Source organism: Cyanistes caeruleus, chromosome 3, assembly GCF_971803275.1.
Source record: "Cyanistes caeruleus chromosome 3, bCyaCae1.hap1.1, whole genome shotgun sequence".
In the NCBI taxonomy this organism is placed as follows: domain Eukaryota; kingdom Metazoa; phylum Chordata; class Aves; order Passeriformes; family Paridae; genus Cyanistes; species Cyanistes caeruleus.
Window position 1 is genome coordinate 56,397,689 of NC_141703.1, and position 14,864 is coordinate 56,412,552.

The window sequence follows — 14,864 nt, forward strand, 5'->3', positions numbered from 1 at the left end:
CAAATGGTGTTGTGTCAGACTGTTTCAAAATGCCTTCTTTGGACTGCGAATAACTATATGAGCAGAGAATTTATACAAAGTTATAAGCCTCTAAAAACATGTGGTTATAATGAAGTGCATCATTAGATGCAACTTAACTGTTGCTACAGTCATGATGTTATGAATTCAAATAAAGAACAGCAGATAATCTCCTAAGTAACTAAGATCTGTGATCCACCCTGTAAAACATATTATATCTCAGCAGTATTGTTTCTAAATACCATTAATCACAGTCTTAGACAAGACACTGACAATTTTGGTTTGGCAGGGAAGGACATATTTTAATTCTTAAGATAAATTATATACTATTTATGTTCTTTTAAACCACTTTGAATAATTCCCAAACTACTTAGAACAGAACACTTTTCATATCTTTTTTATATGAAGCACAGAAATTTTTACCTTTTAATTGCTATTCCTATCAACTTATGCAAAGTCATTGGTAGTTGACTTGTGGCTGTGTTTCTCCTAGCAAAATCTCAGTCTAGACACTATACACACTAAAGTTTTGGGTCAGAGAAGTTAGGCTTTCTTGTGAAATTAACTCATCTAGATGAAATCTTTTTATGATACCACAGAGATTTGAAGAATGACTAAACCTTGCAAATTGTTGGCTAACTTAATTGATGATGATTTTTTCTTAGATTTTGTTGTTCTGTTTGCAATTGCTCCCCTTTGTCAGTACTGTGTACCTATCTAGTAAGATGTATGCTTAGTCCAATTCTGCTGTTCAACTTCTTCCAATTTCTAAGCATAAAAAAATTTTAAAAGTATATAATTGGTGGCAAGATGGTGATATAAGCAAGAGTCAAATTGTTTATCTTACTAGGTTACACCACTAGATATTTCCTGTTGAACTCTGTTAAAACAAATGTGTATTCTGAACTTGAAATTTATGAAGTTGCAACAGGGTTTTCTTCCGTCCACAGGTCTTAGCGTGGAGGACACAGACCTGTGTCTCCTTGGAGCACCAGAAGGACTGAAGTCAGTGTCAGTCCTCTAACCCATGATTCCCCATGTTTTACATTTCACAGGCAGGCCAAGCAGGGCAATGTGATGTATCCATCAGCAATAAGTGCTTGGAGCCAACAGTACATTTCTCTGCCTTTACACAGGAAAAGGTCTTCACAGCACAAACATACAAATAAATTGTTGTTGGAGATTAATTGTCATGTGTAAGCTGCGCTGTTTTGACAGTTTGTCTTCTACAAATTTGGTGAGATGTCTGCCTCTAAACTGGAAGGTTCCCTAGTGAAAAAGAAATAGGTACATTTAAGGCATATTTCTGCTGATATACTCTAGCTGTCTACTTTAGAATGAGATGAATCACTCCACACAGCTGCCATTCCTCCCTGTGTTTTATAAAAGGCATCTAGATGACTAAATCGGATGTAGGTAATTACTTTGTACTTTGACTGTGTAACTGACAGGAAATGTAATATGAAATGCATTTGCTTAAGTCTTAACAAGAGAGGACATAAGCTGGAGCATTTTTCTTCATATTTGCAGTGGGGTAACAGCATCCATACTGTCAGTTATTGAAGTTCAGCAGACGCAAAATAACTTGTGAAGCCATAATGCAATTTTACCTACATTTTCAGTAGTATTGAAAGCAGTTGAAACTATTAAAACTTTTAGCACTGGAAAACCCCATATTAAATATGCTCAAATATTACAGATTTAATTCAGCTCCTCTGTTATTTTGAATCTAGGTGTATTATTAGGTATTACACTATTAGGTGTATCAGCTGTATATCAATCAATAATAATAATAATAACAACAACAACAACAAAAACAATAATAAATTAGGTCTCTACTACTGCATTTCCTGGCTAGCTGCCTAAAGAAAAAAACCTTACTTCTTTGGCTCCCTCTTTGTGCATACTTAATCAAATTAGCTTGAAATAGAAAAGGCAATATACAGATCAAAGGAAAATGTTTAACTATAAATTATCTGCTTGTCTCTTGTGCTTACTCACCTTCCTTCAAATAGGAAAGGAACTACTAGAATGTCTTTTTGTCTACTTAGTTGCCCAGTAAGGAAGTTTCATGTAGCCTGAGACAGAAAGGACATAGGGCAGTCCAAATACCAGTTTTCTGTGCACTAGTCCAATTGATGGCTCATAACCTACTGGAAGTGTGATGTAAAGACTTAAATGGGTATCATCAGACATAGTGTAAGTTAGAAAGGATAAAAATAGTGACAATATATCTCATGGTCAATTTGTCATCCACCAATGCTCCCAGGTTCTTCCCAGCAGAGCTGCTCTCCAGTGGGTCAGCCCCAGCCTGTGCTTGTTATTCCTCCCCGGTACAGGACCCTACCCTTGCCCTTGCTGAGCCTCATTTGGTTTCTCTCCATTCCACTCTCCAGGCTACCAAGGTCCCACTGAATGGCAGCACAGCCTCCAGGTGTGTCAGCCTCTCCCCCCAGTTTTATATCATCAGGAAACTTGCTGAGGGCACATTCTATCCCTTCATCCAGGTCATTGATAAACAAGCTGAATAAAGCTGGATTCAGTACTGATCCCTGGGGAATGCCACTGAATAAAGGCCTCCAACTGGATTCTGCTCTGCTGATCACAACCCTCTGAGCTCTGCCATCCAGTCAGTTCAGGTTCCAACTCAGTGTCCATTCACTTAATCCACATTTGCTGAGCTTACCTAAGAGGCTATTATAGGAAACATTGTCAGAAGCCCTGCTGAAGTTGAAGCATACAACCTCCGTTGCTCTCTCCTCATTGACGTATCCTGCTGTGTCATCACAGAAGTCTATCAGATTGGTGAAGCATGATTTCTCCTTAGTGAATCCATGCTGGAGGAAAGGAGATAACTGCCATATCACAGTGGGATGTACATGGGTAAAATTATTTAGCTGATAATTTGCCCTAGGATATCTACAGAAAGTTCTTACCATCTAACTGAGGCACAGAAGTCAAGAACCCATTTCAATAAAGTTAGTATTCCATGAAGAAAGGCGGCATGATGATACTGATTTTAATGAGCTACATTAACTTCTTGGAGTGTTTTTTCTCTCCACTGAAGGAATCTAAGGAAATTTTTCTTAGGTATCTCAATAAAGTGCCTGAGGTTATACAAGTGATACTACTTGTTCTTAATTGTACTCATAAGTTCTCACTTAGGTACTTAAATTTTTTAAATTGTTCTAAAGGCACCTAACTTTTAGCTTCCTGGTCCTATAGTAAAAGTCATAGACCTGAAGTTGTATATACTGTTGGGGAGTGGGGCTGCAGAAATTTGAAAGGGCACCTTTGCCCTCTGAGGAGGGGAGGAAAGGCTTGAACTTAACTACTCAGTAGTGAACTGTTGAAACATGCATCTTCAGTCTTGCCACTTTTAGGATTCAGGGAGGAACCTCCCTCACTAGGGAGATACATATAGAAGTCCTTATTTTTTTCAATTCATTAGTGGCTTCCAGCCTTTAAACTACATAGAGTCTTTTGTAAATGCTCTCAACTGACTTTCAAAATTTATCAATTTGCTCTTCCTGGTTTTGTTCACTAAGATTCATCTAGAGAAATCAAATTAATGCCATATTAATGCAGTGACATGCATACAAGTCTTGACAACCAGATTTGTTCTGTTGGCCTCATTGCTCTGGTTGTGGAAATGTCTAAAAGCGTTTTCTTATGACATGCAGGTGCAGTTTGGTGCCAGAAATAATTTTCCCAATATGTTAGCAAATGATATTCTGGCTCTTGATTCATGTACCACTGAGCTGTCAGCAATCAGCCAATTGATGAAAGGTTGGCTAGCCAACTTGCAACACTTCTTTTCATATTTTGGCAAAGACCTTACTCTAAAAGGATGATATTCATTTAATTAAAGGTAATTGACATATTGATATATCTCTCTATATATCTCTTTGAGGTAATAGTGGATTGCAGCAGAGAGCAAAATGCTGCATCAAAATGCCTGTTTTGATTATAAGGAGTTTCATTATAAAACCAACAAAACGTAGCATCCAAGTTGGTCTTTGAAAGCACCTTTGAGTTAACAGACATGATATTCAGAGTTGTGTTTGAGTACAGAATACATTATACAGATCAATCTTGGAACACGGTGCCAGATTTTAAGACAGTATCTCTAAGACTGCGTATGTTTTGCTTTGTTCTGATAGCCACTGCACAGAATGCTGAAATGTCTGTTGCAACAAATTGGCTCTGTCACAAGCATTGCGGCAAAGCAAATTCTTTAAAACACTTTTACTGCCCTGAATGAAAGAGCCAACAGCCAAAAATATATAAAAGACTCAATTAGAAAAGAGAAAGATGTTGCAAAATTAGAGTTAGGAAAGCAGTCTCTTTAATAGGCTTTTAGAATATTTTTCATATTTACTTTTAATAAATCAAGCCTCTATGAAAGACACAAAAAAATAATAAAGGTTTTATTAATGAAGTAACTAATAATTGTGTAACTAAGTTAAATGTGCTTATGCAATGTCCCTTTGCCAGGCTGGATACATGTTGTGGTTGAACCCCAGCCAGCAGCTACCCTCAAGCACCTGCTTGCTCATTTTCTAGGGGTGGGATGGGAGAGAGAATTCAAAGAGCAAAAATGAGAAAACCCTTGGATTGAGATGAAGATAGTTTAAAAGATAAAGGAAAGGTCACAAAACCCAAGGAATTAATTTACCATATCTCCCATTGGCAGGCAGGTGATCAGCCATCTCCAAGGAAGCAGGGCTCCCCACAAGGAACAGTGACTTGAGAAGGCAGATGCCACTGCTACAAATGTCCCCCCTCCTTCTTTCTTCCTTACTCCCCTAGCCTCCTGCCTTCCTCCTTCTTCCCCTAGCTTTATATGCTCAGAATGATGCCTTATGGTTTGGGATATCCTTTTGGTTCAGCTGGGGTCAGCTGTCCCAGCTGTATCTCCTTACAACTCCTTGTGCACCCCCAACCTTCTCACAGATGGGGTGGGGTGAGAGGCAGAAAAGACTTCAACTCCACGTCAGCACTGCTCAACAATAGCAAAAACATCCCTGTGTTATCAACACTTTGCATCACAAATCCAAAACACAGCCCTGTACTAGTTGCTGAAAAGAACATTAACTCTACCCCAACCAAACCAAATGCAATCCACTAAATTCTCTTTTTTGCTAAGAACATGGAAACAATAGAGGAACCTAAGTTGCTCATTTATGCAGGGTGTCAGACAACAAAGCATTGCACTTGGCTCTTGCTCCATTCAATCTGAATTCTTGTTGTCTCCTTGGAAGATGTGTTATTTTTATTTGCTTTCAGATGGAGTAGTGTAATTTTAAAATTTGTTTCCTGTTGTTTTGTAAAAATGAAGATAACTGATGCTGGAAGACGTAAGATAGTGGACAAAGACACGCCAAGTCGTTGCATAGTAGCAAGATACAGTCACTGACCATCCTGAAGCTTTGTAAGTTTCAATATGCATTGCAGCAACAAATGTTTGGTGTGCTTCAATAAAAACCTGTTTAAAAAGATTGGTATATGGCAATATAACATTTCTGGAACTTTTTGTCATGTTTGTTTTCCCAAAGTATAATTTACAATCATATAACTAGGGTGTTATTGTTTTGTATTTAATATTAGTATATCAATATAAGCATATAAGAGTTTAATTTTCCTATATTTCTGTTTAAAGGCTATTCTAATAATAGATAAGGATCCATTACTATAAATGCTTGAGACTAAATACTACATTTAATAAATTAAAGTTTTTTTCTCTTTTACTTTGAGTAGTTTGTCATAGCATACCTGCTTTTCTGATACAGCTAGTCAACATTCATGTGGTATTTCCATGGGTTACACATAATTTTTCCTTTCTACGCTTTCTTTTTATTTAGAAATCATCTGATATTGCAGCAGGTTTAGATAATTTACATTATATTATTTTCTACATTTTCTATAGATTTATATGTTACTTTTTATTTTCTCATGCTATTATTCATGTTCTTTGTTTCAAATATACATAAACATGATAAATATACTTACTCCATGTTATTTTCCAATTTTTTTCCTGAATTTCATCATACATGAAGAGAAAAATATTTAATATCAGTTGCACTTTTGCAAGTCTATCATAATGCCTCTTTTGTTGTTCCACCTACACTTCTTTTTTATTACAGATTTCTTGGACAGGTTTCTGTATCTAAATATTAAAAGAACTTCCAAGGATACTATTTAAAGCTAAATTACCTGATGAATGTCATCTTTGTAGAGATGAAACTTTCAGAAGATGACAACTCTGTATTTCAAGATGTCAGTATTTCAATAATGCTTCCCTCTTATTATTTTCTGCCAAACCTTTTTGAAAATCCTCAGTCAAACCATGTGTTGGTTTATATGTTATGGAGCAATCCTTAGCTGTGCAACTATGGATATTGTGCAAATCAGTGTTTTCACTATCACACTGTTGTCATAGTTTGAAATAATGAGGGTAATTGTCTACTACTGCTAGATCTCCACTCTGCATTAGCAGTACATTTCCAGAATTTTAAATGAGTGATCTGTGAACTTCTGTTTGTAAAAAATAGCTAAACTAATGTTTGTTTGTTCTGCTTTGGGATGTTGTTCCTAAATGACTGGCTTTGTTGATGACCAGGAAGCTATAGCTGCAATATAGAATAACAGCTCCTAGTATGGTTCTCAATGAATGCCATGAAAAATATAAAAGTTTGGATACAAGTATGGATTAGGTCATTGTGAAACTAAGAAAAAGAAATTGAGGGACTCTCCAGTGCTAAGATAAAAATGAAATTACCATGCCTTTAAGTGGCAGAAATAGTTTACTGTCAAAAGTTGTGCTGGGCAGCCCAATGCTCCTTCTCCTAAGCTTTCCTTGCTGGGCAACCTTGAGTCAGATCAAAATTGCATATTGACCTCTGCATGCTGTCTGAAGCTATTCTAGAAACACAGTGAAAACATTTACTCTTAGACAGAAATGAATGCCATGTAAATGCTTATCCAAAACCTACTAGTTTAACTAATATGTTCATTTTTAAAGTTGAATCTATTATAGTGTTCTTCTCATGAAGCTTTCTACCCAATTTAGCTGTGCTGAGAATCAAAATTTCTCTAATCTGTTCTCCTTCTATGCCATATATTTTTTTATACTCTGTGTGTTTCCCAAAACCTGTTTCTTCTAACATGATGCAAAATCTTTTATCTGATTATCATAAAACACTGAATAATTTGAATAATTAAATCTGAACTATGCAGCCCTTGCATTCCTAAAATTAAAAAATAAAAAGGGTAATTTCAAATCATGGGTGGTTTCTATTAAATTTAATTATTCTACCTTGTGACTTTGATATGTTATGGGTTACTAAAAGAGGCCATATGCACCTATTCTCTCTGCTTTTCCTGTGTTTTTTCTGTGGATCTTCTTGCAATCCACCATAGAATATGACATTCATAATACGATAAAAAGGGTATACATTATATTTCCTTTGTTGATGTGGTTAGTATTGTTTCCATCAGAACAACATTCACTTTCTGCTCTAAAATTATTCAGTAGGGAACAAAATATTCTTCATTAAAGAGTTAGTGATGCAGCTTCATCTGGTAATATTTTGTTGTCACTTCTCACTGGAATTCCATCTGCTAATTTTTATATTCGCTATGTAATTACGTGGATTTTTTTCTTTTTCTTCTGTTTCTTTCTCTTTTTCTTCTTCTTGTACTAGGGCAGGGAGCTATTCCAGCCTTGTTGTTTAGTAATCTTCTCTTTCTTGCTTGTCAGTATACTGTCCGGATACTAATTTCCTGTGAAGGAAATCCTAGAAAGGATTTTGGTGTCATTAATATGAAACGTCCCTTTCTGAGTGCAAAGCTTGTTATAAGACTTGCTTTGTTTTTATGGAGAATATTTCCTATAATTGCCCAATTTTTTCAGATGGTATTTCAAAAAGAGCAAACTCCTTTGGCATTTTGCATAAGTGGTACATGCAGATCACAGAAGTGGTACAGTGCTGGTCACAGAGGGACATGCTATCCATAAATGCTGATTATAAGGTAGAGAAAGGTCAGTATTTCAGGAAGGCAAAGCAGTCAGAAGGTCTATTAAGAATAACTTTGTTAAATCTCTTGGCGATGAGCTGCTTATGCATAAACACTGTAGAACTGAAAGTATAAGGGCTCTGTCATGCATTTAGGAGTTTCCTATTCCATTGCCTGTTGAATATCAAAAAGGAAAATTTGTTTAATACTCTAATTCTTTCATTTTATTTAAATATTTTCATGGCAGGAAATCACCAGGAGAGCATGTATGCTTGAATTTCATCCATCAGTATTGGATTACTGTAATGGGCTCTACATGAGGTGGCTTCTTAAAACCACTCAAACTTGATCTAGTGCAGTACACAGCTGCTCTCAGTAAATGGTGTTTGTTACAGAAAAAAAAATGCTCTACTCTATGTTGAGATATAAGTTTAAACTTATCTTCTACTTATGGAGCATTGTGGGCTTGTGCAGCCTTTGTGGATGTCAAGGGGAGTGTTTCTGTAGACTCCGGTGCTGCAGAATTAAAGTTTAAATGAGATGAACCAGCACATGTCCAAGGCATTCTGACACTGTGATAGTGTGTGAGCTCTAATTAGTTATGCTCAAGACCAGATCCTGGGGATTAAATGTGAAGGAACTAGAGGAAGAGTTCTTGAATCCTTGGATTTGGAAGCTGCCTCTTTGACTAATTCATCAGCCTTTTATTTTACTAAGAGAGAATGTGTGGATCACTGGAGGTGATGGAGGGCTTAGGCTCTGCAAAATTAGGTGTTTTTTTAACATTTGGCACCTTATCGGTAACGTAGCTAGGAAGACTCCTGAAACTTTGAAATAAAAGCTAGATGTCTGAAAGAGTGTATATATAAAAGAAATTTGAAAATATTAGACTGTCATCTGTGCTGTTTATTAATGGACTGAATGAGCTGTGCTGAGCAGACTATGTGTAATGAATCATTTATAAACAAAGTATGACCTTTTCCTACTTGTAAATTACCCACAAGTAGACTTTGATTTTTAGAAATCTGGTTGTTGAGAATTGTTTGATCAACTTATGTCAACAGACTTCAGTATATTTGCCTTGAGTAAGATTTCACTAACAGTAAATTTATGATTGCAGAAATTGCATGAAGTCGTTTCTATTCTTTATTTGGATGGCTGAAAATCTTAAAAAGAATGACTTGCAAGTATAATGTGAACATTTGTGCAAATAACTTTCCACAGAATTTGTGGGAGACTTGAACTCTCCATGACCATGCTTCCTGATGGCATTCCTTGTATTCCTGAAGCTGAGAGCCTAAGAAGAAGCAAATGGAAGGAGATGTGACAGATTTCCTTCACATCCCATGTTTGTTTTGGTGAAATTTCATCCAGTTTAACTGCTAGTTCAGTAGAGGCTCATGGGCAGATTTCTCTGCATCTCCATTAGGCTGATGTCCCATCAACACAGAGGAGGTCACTTGCATGGCAGATGCCGAGAAAAATCATTGTTTATGCCACTTTTGGTCATTAGAGATTCCACTGCTTTTTCAAGAACAATTATGCCAGTCCTGGTGTCCTGATAAAAGTCCAGTTTGGATAATTACATCCTGCCTTCCTAAATTTCCCATCTGGTCTATTTTTCAGTTTCTGCCCTAAAACTGTGATCTATTTATGTTGTTCTTTAAATTCCTGGTAATTTAGTTCAGTGTGAACTTTGGGTGTGTGCTTTTGTTGTTCTTTTTCTTGTACAGGCTTCCTTACCTGTTCACACAAATTAATTGATAAATCTTTGCAGGTGACCAGGCAAAAAACTCTTACTATACTCCCTTGTGTCTAATTTTCACACAGGTAAAAGGAGGTGCAATTGCAAGATCTGCATACACAATATAGTGAATAGAACATCTTTTTAATTCTTTATAACAGAGTATTTTAACATCACTTTAAATAGCACATACAAAATACTTGACAAAAGGCTGTTCTGATTAAAGACTCAAAGAGTAATAGCAATGTAGAGCTGAAATATAATCTCAAGTCTGGTGTTGGGACTTACTTGGGTATTATTGGAAAGTTGAATACTAGGCCCAATATTGTTCAACTTATCCTTCAATTACTTGCATGCAAGGTTGCCTGTCTCCTTATCAAGTTTGCTGAGAACATGAGGCTGGGAGGAGCAGCTGCTACCCCAGAGAGCTGTGCAGCCCTTCAGAAGGATCTTGACAGGTTGGAGAGATGAACAGAGAAGATCTATTTGAAGTTCAGCAAAGGCAAGTGCAGGGTTCTGCATCTCAAGAAGAACAATCACACGGACCAGAACAGACTGGATGCTGACTTGCTGGAAAGCAGCTCTGTGGAGAAGTACCTGAAGGTCCTCGTGGACAACAACTTGTCCATGAACCAGCAGTGTGATGTTATGGCCAAGAAGGCCGGTGGTACCCTGGGCATCCTGCATTAGGATGAGCACTGTCAGCAGACTGAGATGATTCTGCTCCTCTTCTGAAGCCCCACAAGGCCACATCTGGAGTACCATGTCCAGTTCTGGGCTCCTCAGTACAAGAGAGACATGAAGCTCCTGGAGCGCCGCGGTGACGGAAAGCCCGGCGCGCCACGACTTCTCTAGAGAGGCAGCCCCGAAAAGGGTTGGGCCGAAGTGCGTGTGTGTGACTTCGGGCAGACGAGTGATTCCAGCTCAGCTCAACAGCAGTCAAGTGATTCCAGCTCAGCTCAGCGGCGGCAGGCAGGTGACATGGGAAGCAAGGATGAGAAAGCTGGTCCAGCGTTCCACTAAGCACAAACCTTTATTCAGGCAGAGCTTTGGTGAAGTGAGCCAGAAACAGCTAATCTCCTGAACAGGGGAAAACCCGGGATATTTATAGGAGAGGAGAGGGGTGGGGGGAGCCTGAGATACGTGTATCGGGGTGAATGAAGCACACCCATTCCAATGAAGCACAATTGTTTAGCATATCTAGTAAACTAAGTTTAGCATATCTAACTCAAAGATCCCTGGGAGCGACACATTTTCTCTCTCTTACAGAGAAGTATCTTGTCTCCAGGGGAGAGCCAGGATCTCAGGCTTGGCGGGCTCCTCCGCACCCACACTGGAGCAGGTCCAGCACAGGACCACAAAATGGTTGGGGGATTGGAGCATCTCTCTTAAGGAATGGCTGAGAGACCTGGACCTGTTTAGCCTGAAGAAGAGGCTAAGCTATGAAACTCATCAATATCAGTATCTGAAAGGAGGGTGTTAAAAGACTAGAGCCAGGCTCCTCCTGGTGGTGTTGAGAAACTGGAAAAGAGGCAACAGGCAGAAATTGGAACACAGGAAGCTCTACTTGTGAGAAAAAACTTCTTTACTGTCAGTGTGTGACTGAGCACAGACACAGGCTTCCCAGAGAGGTTGTGGAGTCTCCTCCCCTGGAGATATTCCAAAGCCTTCTGGACATAACCCTGAATAAGAGGGTCTAGGATGACCCTGATTGAACGGGGAGGTCAGACTAAATGACTTCCAGTAGTCTCTTCCAGCCTTACCTGTTCTGTGATTCCATGTGTGATTCAAGTCTTGATTTCCCCCCACTGACACATAGCAGTGTACTATAATTGTCAGACGTGACTAGTATTAGTAAAATAAAGCCTCAGCATTTCTGAGATGGTAAGCTGCAATTGGTTCATAGGATTATTCAGGTTGGAAGGGACCTCAGTCTCTTACATGTTTCAACAGGAGTGCTTGACAGAGCAAGAACTGCTCCACAACCCTCAGTGATCCCCTAAACTCAGACCCTCCCTAAAAGTACACTCCATTAACCAATGAAAAACATAAAATAATTGCTACAGTCCAGAATTCCCTGCTAGACCTGGTGCGTGCAAGGCTTTTCTGCAGCATCTGTTCTGATGCTCTGTTTTTGGACATAAAAACCCTAGAAATGGAGCCATGAGAAACTTATTTTATGATATCTTGAGGTCTCTCAGACCAGAAAATAAGTGTCTTGAGAATGGATCATGTATATAGTTATGAAACATGCATAATTGAGGTATTTACAGATAGTTCTCTTCATCACTTTCTTGTTTAAAAAATTTAAGGACTAAGCTGACAATTTTGGTAGTCTCTCCTTGAACTTTATTAGGAACATTTTCTTAATTTCTCACTTTATAATACAAGAAAAGCAGCATAATTTTAGCATATAATTTTAAAGGGAAGGATAAAGAACATTTAGTCTTCCTCTGCTTTTGTAATGACTTTTATTGTCATAAAGGGTTATTAGACATTTTATGATGAAGTATATAGACAGTTCTCTTTCTGCTGGAGGAGTCTTGTCTACTGCTTCTTTGTTCCACTGAACCAGGAAATATTTGAGTTTATGGGAGAGGATGAAGAAAAAGGGAGGGGATCTGAGCTGGAGAGATCTGAGCTTAAAATGAAGTTGAGACTAGACACCATAAAAGGTAGGAAGTTGACACTGGTCTCGAGAGAAAGAAAAGAATGAGATTATTGATCTCTTACAAAAGCCATTTTAAAAAGTGGGGAAATTTGTTCTATTGTTCTGAGGTAAGACTACTAAACTCAGCAGAAATGCATCCATGGACTAAGTTGTCTTTTAAAATTGCAACACATCCCCACCTGTAAAACAAAAAAAGAAACAAAAAAGAGGAAGTTCAAAGAAATAAAGAAGCAAAACAACCATGAAAACAAACAAAACTCCAAAACAAAACCAACAAGAAACTCCCAAAGAACCAATATGGGATTTTTGGGATAAAAGGTGTTGTCTTAACACTCTGAAGCAACGTTAGATTTCAAATTTTATGCAGTTTTAAAGTTAATAACAGAATCTATTTTTCTTCCTTGGGGTTACTCTTACCAACATACAACTTTTTTGTTTGTTTTTCCTAGTCTTTACTCTTAGTTTACTGTGTCCCCATTCAACTTACTTAGTAAAATTATTTATTAAAAATCAGGATCATAACCTTATCTTTCTCAAATTGTGGAGGCTTCATCTGGCTCAAAGAGTGGTGGGTCAATGTTCAGAGTTCAGCAATGTCTAGTTATGAAAGACATAACAAAGGGGCCAATCCTTGAGGTGAAAGTACATAATGTCTCTCTTAAGGATATAGGCAGTGGCCTGGAGTGCACTCTCAGAAATTGTGATGGAAAACAGCTGATAATATATTGGAAATAAAAGCTGAGAACTCTTGAGAGACCAGAGAAGCAGATGGATAGAAACCCCATGATGTTCATTTGGGAGAAATGAAATGTCCTGCACCTGGGATGGAATAACCCCATGCCCCTGTACAACCTGGGAGCCAGCTCTTGCCTCAAGAAATGGAAGAGCTGGGGGGTTGCAGTAAAGGACAGGGGTCCTGGAGAACAAGAACTTGAACATGGGTCAGCGGTGTGCCCTGGGGCTGATGGCTGGGTGGCTGCAGTAGGAAGAAGACAGTGGCGGAAAGTGGCCACTGCCCTATGGGACTGGTGAGAGCACAAGTGATCACTGCATTCAGTGCAGGGCTGCCTAGTGCAAGGCAGGAGTTGACAAAGTAGAATGAGTCCAGAGCAGTTGCTAGTTCTTGAAATTGTCCATTATTATTTGTTCTTCTATATTTTTGGTCATTGGAATGAACTGCAGTTACTATAGTTCCTTAAATGTGCTATGTGACTACAAAAATCTAAATGGAAATAAATTTTCTCTTAGATTGTCTCTTATATGAGCAGACCTCAAGGCCAAAAAGGAAGCCATATGGGCACTAACTTTGAAAATAATATAATTGAAACCTTAGACATCACCAGGGACAATTAACAATGAAGTCTGTTTTGTTGGATTCAGTTATCACTCCAAGGAAGAGTTGCTATAAACTAATACCCTCTTTCATCTCTTCCAGACCATCTATGTGCCTTTTCGGTGAAAAGATGAGGTTCCTCTTAGTGACAACATTAGGTGAAAATATAATTTTCTCATAACTTTCAGGTTTTAGTGAACTGTGTTTCAGACAGAGCTTTTGGGGGAGGGGCTCAGAATAAAAGTAGTTGCCCCAAAAAGATATAATGTGCTCGCACACAGAAGTTTTTATGCATCATGCTAGTAGGTATGTTCATTTTGGCACACTTCAGTTTATTTTCTGTACTTGTGACAATTTACTGATTGTTTATTCATATGAGAACATTTTTTTCTTGAGATCAGATATGAATCGGTAGAAAAATGTAAATGCTATATGACTCCAAGCGAAACTCCTAGATTTTCAGAATATTCAACTAAAATGTTTCTTCTGTTAAGACCCTTCATAGTTCATGTTTACACTTCTGTGGGATTTCTGAGGTAAACCATGAAAGTGTAAGAAATAGATGGGCAACCCCTACTTTACAGATGTTATAAAAAACATTGATACATCTCATGTATCAGGTACAGTGTTTGGATTCTCAACATGAGAATTTATTTCTGAGGATGACAAAAGGCTGTCAAAGTCCTACTAAAGCCAAACAAGGATAGTTTTGCCATTAATCTCAGTATCACTTACTGCCTAACTACTTCTTCTTTCTTTCTTTCTTTCTTTTTCTTTTTCATTTTCATTTTCTTTTTCTTTTTCTTTTTTCTTTTTTGTTTTCTTTTTTGTTTTCTTTTTTCTTTTTATTTTTCTTTCTTTTTATTTTTCTTCTTTCTTTCTTTCTTTCTTTCTTTCTTTCTTTCTTTCTTTCTTTCTTTCTTTCTTTCTTTCTTTCTTTCTTTCTTTCTTTCTTTCTTTCTTTCTTTCTTTCTTTCTTTCTTTCTTTTCCTTCTTTTCCTTCTTTTCCTTCTTTTCCTTCTTTTCCTTCTTTTCTTTTCTTTCTTTCTTTTCTTTCTTTCTTTCTTCTCATTTCTGCT

The 14,864-nt window shown here is 37.7% G+C and overlaps 1 long non-coding RNA gene across 1 annotated transcript; it reads right to left on the reverse strand.

Annotated features, from left to right (window-relative positions):
* Nucleotides 1–293: 293 nt before the first annotated feature.
* LOC147654164 (uncharacterized) lies at nucleotides 294–4,875 on the reverse strand. The gene is made up of 3 exons (XR_015285472.1): nucleotides 4,697–4,875; nucleotides 2,705–2,855; nucleotides 294–1,287 (listed from the first exon to the last, which is right to left on the reverse strand). It is a non-coding gene; the product is annotated as an uncharacterized LOC147654164 (long non-coding RNA).
* Between the last annotated feature and the right edge of the window lie 9,989 nt (nucleotides 4,876–14,864).